A 12,278-nucleotide genomic window follows, 5' to 3' on the forward strand; every position below is an offset into this window, starting at 1 on the left:
GTCTAAAATAGCTTATAATGAAATTAGGGACAATTTTTAAAATAGCTAGTAAGCCATGAACTTTTTCAAAAATCTGAAAGGCGCATATTTATGACCCCACAAAACTGCAATTCTTTCCCCATTTAACCGACTCTCTATCTCCAGTAGTTTCCGAGATACCCATAAAGAACATCGTAGGAAACTCACCCTGTTTATTATCTTCATTTCAGTTAGGGTTCAGAACCGGGAATTCCCGGTACTTTCGGTACCGGGATTTCTTTTGAGACATCAAAGAACCGGGACTCGAAATTATTAATTCCCGGTTCTTTCGGTCCTTTGGGGACTCGGTAATAATAATTAAAAACATATTTTTTGTTACGTGCGAAAGACTTTTGATACTTTGAAGCGGTCGAAACTTACTTTTTATTTTGAAGTTTCTATAATGTTTATTAGCAATTATGGAAGTTTAAATGTGTTATTTTATTATTTAGTATTATATTGCTAAATGTATTAGTTAGGTTAGTTATTTTATTGTGTTATGTTTTTAGAGGCATTTGGCATCTTTAATTGAAAATGTTTCCTCACCAGAAAAAGAGACGAGAGAACGGGAGATTCCTCACGTAAAAATAAGATTTATTTTTCATATCAACATAGGTCCGATTCTGCTTTGTTTCGTAGCTACAGGGTGTTAGATTCTTAATAATTTTTCGATTTATTATAATTTTCTTCCAAGTACTTTTAATGACTCGAATGCAATTTTGAGGGTAAAAATTGCTATAAGTGTTACATATTTTAATGCTAACAAAGTGTCGATAAATTCATCAGGGACATGCATATGGGTTATCACTGGAATATATTTCAAAAAAAAAAAGTAAGCTACTGATTTTTTTTGGTATCAAAATTGTGTAGTTCGTTTAATGTCAATTAAAAGTTATCTCTTGATATTTTGTCGAATTCGGCCTCCTTGATGAGATAAACGTAATTTTATTAATCACAATTCATAAAATTAAAATAAAAATAAAATTAATAAATAATATATTTTACCTAATTTATTATTAAATATTATTACTATTAGTCCAACCTACAGCAATTTCAAATAAAAAATAATGGTAATTAAAATAATTACAAAAAAACTAATTTTAAAAAGTTTTAACATCCTGTGGCTCTAAAACTATGCATAGTTCCATACCCATGTTTATAGGAATTTTTTTCATATTTTTTGAAGAGGAATCAATGAGTACTTATTTAAAACTTTCACAAGTTATAATGATATTATTTTTTTTTAACGTTGCTATTATAGACTTGGATCAAGGCAAATTAATAAAATTGCGTTTGTCTCATTAAGGAAGTCGAAAAACACCCTGTAGCTACAAAACAAAGCAGAATCGGGCCTATGTTGATATAAAAAATAAATCTTATTTTTACGTGAGGAATCTCCCCACTAGAGATGGCACATGGTTTTTTGAAACACCCTATATACGAATTTTATCCGAAAAAAGTTTCTTCCACCAAGTTTCGAACTTGATGGAACTGGAAATTAATTTCGACCAAAACTGGCAAAAACTATCGATATATTTGATACATCCCTAATAGAGTGAAACTGGGTTCTGAAGGGCGACCCGACCTAGAGACGCAACGCGAAATAATCGATGTTCCTGTTTCGAGCCGAATCGCACAAAAAGTAGATTACGAAAGGTCAAATACCAGATTAATGGTGAATTTTGTTGCCAGCTACGCAGTTTGAGTCTCTCCATTTTCTTTTTTTTTCTCTTTCTCTAAAGATTACTATCTACTGTAAGATTATATCTCCAGAGCATCTTGACTGAACTTCAGAAATAATAAAGCCACTACTTTTTTAACACAATGAAATCTAAGATTTTTTAATTAAATTGAAATATTACAAAGAACTAGTAGTTTTACATACATAAAATTATAGAGAGTGGTCCGAACTGTATTCCGGAAAAGTTCGTATAAATGTATGTACTGCTTAGTTTCGGAGATACAGGATGTAGAAGTTTCATTTTTATTTCGATTTTTTCCAAATAATTTTTGAAGTAACGTCAATATTTGAATGAAAATTGGTATCTGGCGGTTTTTTGGTATGAGAAATTTGATTTTGATATTAATATGGCTCCTACTTATAGAGGGCGCCACCTACACATTTTTTAACTGGTTTGAGGAGTAATAATTTTTCGTCTGTACCTGTATAAAACTACTGAGTAAAAAAATACACATTTACGACGTTTTTTACGTAAAAAGGTCTGTTAAACATCAGTCTCCATCAACTACGTAAAGTCTGCTGCGCTTTTTTAGCCTCTCGTCTTCTATTTTTTATTTTGAAAGTTGGCAACCCTAGTGTAGACACCCAAATTTACAACACCTCTTCGACCAAAATACTTATTTACCAAAATCATTTTAAACCAAAAAAGCTATCGTCTCTGCCCGCATAATTTGTTACGCCTGATTAAAGAGTTAAAGAAGGATTTCAGAGAAAATCCCGCGCCGTTTCCGTTATATTTGTTCTTCCCAATCCTCTTTTTTTCTGGTAAATCTCGAGAAGGCAAAATGGCCGACCGTTTCTTATTTACGTTCGGTACGTGAATGGGAGTAAAAACAGCCTTTTATTCCACCCGTTTAAGAAGAACAAGGTTAATGGTGTTATCTCCACAATATTCGTTTCGTTTAATAGCGCGGCTCGTGGGAATGATGGAGACTGTAAAAAATGGTTTCGGCATGATAATGCAGATAATATACAAGTTGAATTAATGCAACAAGGTTAATCAGAAAGTAATGATAATGACATATTCATTTAAACAGTAGAGTTTAATATCAATTGAATTCATTATGAGATTTTTTTCATTTGCTTCTGTTTGCTTTAATGTTTTTTTTTATTTTTCTACACTGATGCAAAAAAAAACGCAACGTATAAAATTTTGGTCAAATTTAAAATGTTACACCCAAATTTACAACACCCCTTCGATCAAAATACTTATTTACCAAAATAATTTTAAACGAAAAAAGCTATCGGCTTTGCCTGCATAATTTGTTAGTGTGCGAACACAGTGCAAGCAGGTTTACCGCTTACTGGTAGTCAGCGCCAATCTGGGTACCTATTCTTGACATCATTCGCAACTTTGCGTATACGCATCACGTGTATTGTTATAAACAGGGTATTCCAGAAATAAGTGCAAGTATTTTAAAGGGTGGTAGATCTCGATAAAAGAAACATATTTTCTCTTTATCGTTTTTCAAATAAGTCCAAAATAACAGAGTTATTTTACTTTGAAAATTTCCAAAAAAAAAAGATTTTTTGCTAAAATTTTGAGAACCTACTTCTTCATGTGCCTTCTCCTCATCGGAGGTTGGCGACAATCAATTGGAATTCCTCCCTGTCTTGAGCCAAACGGATAATTGCACTGGCCTCTCCTATATTAAACCACTGGCGCAAATTCTGCAACCAGGAAAACCGTTTACGCCCGATGCCTCGTCGTCCTTCAATCTTTCCCCTCAACGATCAGCTGTAGGAAACTATATTTGTTATTTCGAAAAATATGACCAAAATATGCTGCTTTCCGTCGTTTTATTGTAATCAATAGTTCTTGGTCCTTACACATTCTTTCCAATACTTCGAGATTTGTTTGAGAACCACTGGATCTTTTCTGGATTTTCTTTCTTGTAAATTTAATCTACTACCTATGTTACCATATTATCAAGAAATTATTTTTTTTAAATAAAAACTAAAAAAATTGCAAAAAAAATTCCAAAAATATTTTCAAAAAATACCGAATTTTCCAAAAAAAATTATTTAGAAAAAAACCTCATAGGCGTGTTTCTGAGGTTGAGCTATACTAGAAGTTAAGTTAAAATTTAAGCGTGTTATCAAATCGGCTAGTTCACAGTGAAAGCAGGTAGGCGCCGTCAACCAGCGTTCATCGGCGTTCTCGCTTTTACCGGAACGAAAATTTATTTATTTCTGCTTTTGCACGCGCCGACGGCGCACAGAGGGTATTAAGAACTAAAAGTTGGCCAAAATTATGTTTTATGATTTTTTTTGCTTTTTTGCTAGTAATATTAATTATTACAGGAGAGGGTGCTAATATGGAACCCCATTTTGTTTTTCCTACACAATATTTTTTCCTCTGCTCTGAAACCCTTTCCACCGATCAAATAGGGCCATTCTGTGCAAAAGCAAGCAATTGAATGAGGATGCTAGAACAAGAAAGTAATTTGTATATTATAGACGATATTTGAGCGTAAGACGATATTTGAGCGTAAGTAAAGACTATTTCCTTTAAGAATCTATTTAAATCAATGTTTTTTTTTTGGCAGTGGCAAATATTGGCAAGATTTTTGCCGATATTCCAAAGCTGGAGACTTTAAGCATTGAACGGATACTAATTTCCATGCGGAATATTGCCGAATAGTCTTACACCTTATAAAAATGCCTATGATTTTTTAAATATGAAACATGATAAAGAAATAGTTATTATTTCAAAATAAAAATATTGCATAAAACATTGCTTTGCAAGACTTGCCAGCTGGCTCTGTATCCATCATGACAGTTATTATAAACAATTTGCAAAAAAAGCACTACAAACAATTCCACTATTTTATAATCTTAAAAATATTCAGAATACACTCAAGATAATTCATACTTATAATTGAAATATATTATTTATTTGATAGTCAACTTACAACCTAAAAAAAGCTAATAAACGTGCTTACATTTAATATTTATAGATTTGTATTCAGTTAAGATAAAAAATGAAAATAAAAAAATATCACTTTTGGCCAGGTTTATAGACCAAATACCCCTATGTGCGGTGCCGGCGCGGCGGGCGCGGCGCAGCGTTTGAATATGGTTTGGTTAGGTTAGGTTAGTTAATCAGGTAAATTTCCTCTTAATTCCGAAAAAACTTCCGAACCCTGCTCGCATCTCCGAAAAAGCCATATAACAATACACGTGATGCATATACGCAAAGTTACGCATCACGTGTATTGTTATATGGCTTTTTCGAAGATGCGAGATGTGAGCGATATTTGAAGATGCGAGTGATCAAGAATAGGTACCCAGAGATGGCGCTAGCTGCCGGAAAGTAGAAACCTGCCTCCACTATGTTCGTACCCTTACGCCCGATTAAAGAAGGATTTCAGGGAAAATCCCGCGCCGTTTCCGTTATAGTTGTTCTTCCCAATCCTCTTTTTTTCTGGTAAATCTCGAGAAGGCAAAATGGCCGACCGTTTCTTATTTACGTTCGGTACGTGAACGGGAGTAAAAACAGCCTTTTATTCCACCCGTTTAAGAAGAACAAGGTTAATGGTCTTATCTCCACAATATTCGTTTCGTTTAATAGCGCGGTTCGTGGGAATGATGGAGACTGTAAAAAATGGTTTCGGCATAATAATGCAGATAATATACAAGTTGAATTAATGCAACAAGGTTAATCAGAAAGTAATGATAATGACATATTCATTTAAACAGTAGAGTTTAATATCAATTGAATTCATTATGAGATTTTTTTCATTTGCTTCTGTTTGCTTTAATGTTTTTTTTTTTATTTTTCTACACTGATGCAAAAAAAAACGCGAAAATTTTGGTCAAATTTAAAGTGTTAAATTATTTTTATTTTTAGCCCTATTTTCATGAATTTTATAGCAACCTGTATATAATTATTATATCACTTTTTATTCGTAAACTCGGTTTTTTATAAACTTTAGTATTAGGCATATTAAACCGGGTTAATCGAGGGGATGTTTTTTTACCCTATCTTTAAAACACTCTGTGCAATAATTTCGTGTGTAAATTTTCCTAAAATATAATTTTACGGTCAGAACCATGTCACAAACTATGTCTTCTGAGCATTTTGTTTTTTCGATCATGTCAATACATGCCTTGGTTAATTTTTAAGAGCGAAATGAGCTGGCATCAACAATTTGAATTTTCATTTATCATTTATTTTTTGAAGTTATTTTTCAATGTGATCAGGCGGCTTTGGTGATTATTGTAAACTATATACTACTATATGAACTGCCGAACTGCCCATCATGTTCGGCGTTTGGCAAATGCTTGGCGGGAATGTTAGAGATCACGAAGCACTACCAGCTTCATTAAATGAGCTTTGCTTGGTCCTTAAAGAAGAATGGGAAAACATAACCCAATATGATATATGCCTCAATGACAGTATGAACGGACGTATACAGGCAGTTATAGCAACCAAGGGCGGCAATACAAAGTAGTAGGGTGTTTTTTTTTTTCTGTTTGTATACTGAGCTGTAGACTGTTCTGAGTGTTCTGTTTGATATTCTTTGGTATTACAGATATCTCGTTAGTTCTGTCATCGTTAATAATGTTTATTAAAACCAGGACTGTATCGTTATTTTTTAACGTTTTTTTTTTTAATTTAGTATAGAGTATCCAATGCAGCGTTATATGACGTTACGACAATAATCACCAAAACCATCTCGTCATATTAAAAAATTATATCAAAAAGTAATGATAATTGAAAAAATTGCAAATTGATCGCGATCAATTCATGTCGCTCTTAAAAATTAACCAAAGCATGTATTGATACGAATCAAAAATCAAATCAAAATGCTCAGGAGTCATTGTTCTGACCGTAAAATTATATTATAGAAAAAATTACACACTAAATTATTGAACAGGGTGTTTTAAAGTTAGGGTAAAAAAACAACCCCTCGATTAACCCTATACACTTCTCTCTCAAAAAAAAATGCTTTGATCGTGTAATCAATGATCGTCTTCTATGTTTAAAATACCAATCATACCTCAATGCAAAACAAAAACAATGGCCACCACGTACTCGTTTATTCTATTCCGAATTCAAACTCAACACATGACAAAATAGGATCCCTTATAACCTGCGGAAATAACTACTGTTTTTCTTTTCGCCTAATACAATCGATACATCTTCTGCATAGCAAATAGGAGTTCAAATATGATGGGTGATCGTCAGACGTATAAAGAATATTTTAGTTTACTTCTATTGTGTCTAAAAACTGACAATGAAAAATATTAATGATGTGTACTAACTAAGAAACAGTAGTACTGTAATGTATATCCCGTCAAAAATATAAAATGTACGAAAGTGCCAAATCTCGCAACGCAGTTCTTCAACTATAAAATGTGGTGCAAATTGTAGGATCTCATGTAAAATCAAGTGTTATTTTAGTCTCTATGGAAGCACCTATTAAACAACTTTAATATAAATTGATAACAGGGTTAGGTAGGGAAAAAATTTTGTATTTTCTACTGTATTTTCTACACGTAAAAAATTAGTTTTGTATATCATTGTAAGCCTTTTTTGAGTTTATATTTATTTCAAATAATTCAATCACAACGATTAGTACAAGAAATAAACTAATATCGATATATCTAATTGTTATTTATTATTTAACAAATGGATAGTATATAGTATGTCAAAAAAACTTAACTATTAACTTCCTTATTATTTTAAATTGATATGTACAGGGTCGGTCAAATTCGACGCTTTTAAATGGAAACACCCTTTTCTATAGAAGATAGACAAAAACTAATATCGGTGTCTGGAGCTCAATTTTTGTCAAAAACATGATGGTGAAAACCGCATATCGATATCTGTTACCGTTTCGCAGTTACGGGGTGTTCTTCAAAAATGTGCATTTTTAACAAATCGCTGTAACTTTTTTGCTATGGAAAATTTTGAATTTTTATGAAAACATTTCCAAAACACCCTTTTACGTAGAGTTTAATGGTTTAAGTATAATTTTTTTGTTGAACAGAAATTTTGATTTTTTATATGGGACACCCTGTATATTTTTAATTTATTGAAAATAATTTAAAATTACCTTTCCAAAAATATACCACACTTGATATTTTGCTCGATTCCTCTTCGAGATATAGAGTATATAAAAATTCGCCCGCTTTAAATAAGTAGGCTTTGAACGGCACCCGCTGTAATACAAAAAAATTCTAGCTGTGAGCATCAATTAAAACGAAAATAATATTTACTATGAGAGATGCGGAATTTTATAACAATTTAAAATATATTTAACCAACATCAACACATTTAAACTATATCTAATAACAATAAAAATAAATAGCAAACCAAGACATGAGATTTTGCTACAGGTGTTCGACATATCGACTATCGACCGTCTTCTATTATGGACAGACGGGGCAGTTTTTGAACATTTCTCGCGGAAGAATAAAGAACCTTTATTCTTCCGCAAATATATCCATAGGATTAGATCCATGGGCACTAAGTCAGGCGGCCTCGACGGCCAACGGCTGGGATCTTGGTTAGCTATCCAATTATTCTTGAAATTGGCCGCAAAAATTTGCTGATAACTTCAGCGTTCAGAGGCGGTGCGTCATCTTGCTGGAAAAATATGTTTTCGAGTTCCATTAAGGGCATATCATCAATAAGAGGTCCAAAGCCTACTAGTTAAAAGTGGCGAACTTTTAAAAATTCTGTATTTCGAAGGGGATTATAACAAAATATCAAGTGTGCTATATTTTTGGAAAGGTAATTTTAAATTCTTTTCAGTTAATTAAAAATATAGAGGGTGTCCCAAATAAAAATCAATTTTTCTTTTGATAACTCTTAAATTATTAATTTAAAAAAAATTATACTTAAACCATTAAATTCTACGTAAAAAGGTGCTTTGGAAATGTTTTCATAGAAATACAAAATTTTCCATAGCAAAAAAGTTACAGCTATTGGTTAAAAATGCACATTTTTGAAAAACACCCTGTAACTCCGAAACGGTAACAGATATTGATGTGCGGTTTTCACCATCGTGTTTTCGATGAAAATTAAGCTCCAGACACCGATATTAGTTTTCGTCTATCTCCTATAGAAAAGGGTGTTTCCATTTAAAAGCGTCGAATTTGACCCACCCTGTACAGGGTGGTCGAAATTGGTCTGTTTTAACAGAGAAAACCTATTTCCTGACTAGACAGAGCAAAACCGACATAGATGTCATGGGCTCGATTTCTGAGACACGTCTAATAGCGTAAACCGCCTGTTGATATTTTCACTGCTTACTGAGATACGGAGTCTTTTTTAATTTTTTATCATTTGGAAAATTGCCCATAACTTTTGTATTTCGCGGAATAATAAAATTCTGTAAAAACGTTCTTAAGGGACCTTTTTAAGCACAATCCAGTGGCGTAGTCAGTTTTTTTCTATACTTGCTTTTTTCTCAGAAATAATAAAAAATATAATTTTTTAAAGGGAAATCATAGTTGGCTATGAACTTAAAAAAATACTGGCGTTTAACCCTTTCCAACGATATAAAGTTATGTGTATTTATTTCTAAAAACGAGAGAAATATTACGTTTTTTATCTTTGTGTCGAAGCAGGCCTTGATTTTGTGTTGACCTATAGTTGCCTAATTATTTTTTATCACAATTTAATATTCTATATTATTATTTATCTACCTAATTAAAGACTTTCGAAAAGGTAAATCAACATTCTATATTAGTACTACCATTTACCATTAAAACGCCAGGATTACAACTGCACTATTAAATGGAGAATTTAGAGAGAATTGGATTGGAACAAAGGGTCCTATATCTAGGCTTGCTAGGTCCTGTAATTTAACTCCTTTCAACTTTTTTATGGAGGAAATTAAAAGACCTTATCTATAAAGGAACCATTAGGACGGAAGCACCATTAGGACGAGAGAAGAATTGCAGAAGATTATTAGGCAAGCTTTTGGACTTATTACACTAGTTCGCCTAAGAAATCGTTGTAACTTGTAACTCTGTGCGCAAAAGATGTTTATTGTGTATTCAACAAGGACGTGCTCAGTTTAAACATCTTTGATGATTTTTTTTTAGAAAACTCTATTTGCCACACAAAAAATACGTTTTTTTAGTCTTGTTCTTTGTATATTGTATCGGTTTCAATTGAAATTACTAATACTAATATAGTATGTTAATTTACCTTTTCCAAAAGTCTTTAATTATGCATAAAAATAATAATATTGAATATTAAATTGTGATTAAAAATATTTAGGCGCATAGGTCAACACAAAATCAAGGCCCGCTTCGATATAGAGATAAAAAACCTAATATTTCTCTCATTCTTAGAAATAGATACCACTAACTTTATATCGTTGAAAAGGGTTAAACGCCAGCATTTTTTTTAAGTTACTGGCTAGGTATTTTTACACAAATGAAGAAGGAAATTAAAGGTAAGAGTATACTACATCCGTAGATTTAGACAACTTCTTTATTTTTAAGATTTTGATAGTCAAATCAACAAAATATTCCTTATGTTTGGACTAAATTTTCTCGAAAATAAAGACATCATTTAAAATTCCGTTACAATACGGAAATAGATTGAAGTTTTGTGATTAAAGTGATATACATATAATTTATATGGTTTTGCAACAAATTACTAGCTATTTTATGGCAAATGCTGAAGCTCTGCGAACCTTAATTAAGTCTGAATCAAGTCTTAATCAAAGCACGTGTGTTTGGAATTTTGGGTGTGGCTTAACACAACAGGATCGGGCTAAGCCTTACACAGATTTCTGAAATATAATATTATATTTCTTTCGGCCACACACCCGCTTTAGCACAAGCGACCAGAACTGTAGAGCGTAATACTCTTAAGTGCTCCCTTTAAATTTATTTACTAATCGAAATATAAGCTAATTATTAGGCTTTCTCTATGGATATAACATATTATAACGATACAACTGACTACCGCAAGCTGTTGCTATGATATTACATTAATTTTAATTACATTTTTAGCAGTTGTGAATGATCGTAAACTCTGAATGAAGCTTAAATGAAGGCTACATGAAGTTTAGATGTTTTACCACCATCCGTTAGAAGTAATAAAAGTAATTAAACAATTTTAACCTTTTAAGTAATTTAGAATCATTGTCCAGAAAACTTTTCAATCATCATAAACCACAAATAATTCATAAACCAAATGCGACAACATAATATAAAATTAATTAACAAACATTATACGCAATAATAAATCACATTGCACTTGTACGGACTCGTAAACGAAATACCACTTTGAACTGAAAACACCTGTTTGCCTTCGTAAGTGATCGTAATTATGCTTATAGTACATAAGTACACGTTACTACGTCACCAGACAAAACAACAAACACACCCACAGATTCGGTATTTGAATAATTCTCGCAATCTAGCATGCAGAATTATGATTTTAGTATTTATCATAATGTATGTATATGTAACATATCGGTGAAAATGCTTGTCAATATAAATCTAGTGTAGGTTTTGGTCTTGGAGAATGACATTAAAAATAATGAACTTATTGAAAGCTGTAGTTTCTTACGGTAACGTTAACTTGCGGTTTCAACAAATTCCATTTTATTTTTAAGATTCTTTGTCTGAATAAATTAAATACAAACACATTGCACCCGAACTGAAAACAGTGAAAACAAATGCGATGAAAACCCCGTCTACACATAACGTTTTACCGTACGTTTTGTCTGTCAGTTAAAGCAGAAGCGTCTTAAGTTTTTTTGCGTGACACGTCTTTTGCGACTAAAACAAAATAACAGAATTATACAGGGTGAGTCTTAAATAAGTGCAAATATTTTTAGGGGTAGTATATTTCGACCCCAGAAACACAATTATGAGTTTTTCTTCGCGAAAAAAAAATTAATTGTCTATGTATATCACAAATAATTATATCAACTAATTTGAAAATCTTAAAATATTCAATGTTTTACTTGATACGTTTTGACTGAACAAGAGTCGTAAGATAAAACGTTATATGTAGACAAAGCTTCACGAATTTGTAAGCAAAAAATATATGTACTTCCTCCATCATTTGGTTTTTATTAAAAGACGATTTTATTACCTTATGAATATAAAACAAGCATTTTATTGCAGAAAGCAGTGGCACGCATGAACAACAAGGCGGACATTAAAATTTAATAAGCCTTAAAATAGAATCCCATTATTTGAACAGCTATAAAATAACTATTTTTGTTGGTATTTTATCTAAACATACAAATATATAAAATTTAATGTTTGTCTATTATTGCAAAATCAGTTTTTTCACAAAATTATTTATATTATTTGCAAATCAATAAAAAAACAGGTGGCCGATTATAGACATTCATCATTAGATAAAAAAGTCAGAGATCATCCTTTTAAAGACAAATCTACTTGTGCCACTATGATGTAAAAGATGTAATTTTGAAAAGTATTTGAAAAAAAATAAATGTGCATGATAAAAAATGTAAAATATTTCAGAATGCACAAGAAAAAGTAAAGCATGCAAATATCAACTTTCTTA

The 12,278-nt window shown here is 31.8% G+C and overlaps 1 protein-coding gene across 3 annotated transcripts in view; it reads right to left on the bottom strand.

Moving 5' to 3' along the window:
- Positions 1 to 12,278, bottom strand: part of LOC115877525 (nuclear receptor coactivator 7) — a 311,115-nt gene that overhangs the window by 246,560 nt on the left and 52,277 nt on the right. The gene's annotated exons all lie outside the window — the stretch shown is intronic.

The sequence above is a fragment of the Sitophilus oryzae genome, unplaced genomic scaffold, assembly GCF_002938485.1.
Source record: "Sitophilus oryzae breed Bouriz unplaced genomic scaffold, Soryzae_2.0 scaffold_1494_pilon_pilon, whole genome shotgun sequence".
NCBI lineage: Eukaryota > Metazoa > Arthropoda > Insecta > Coleoptera > Curculionidae > Sitophilus > Sitophilus oryzae.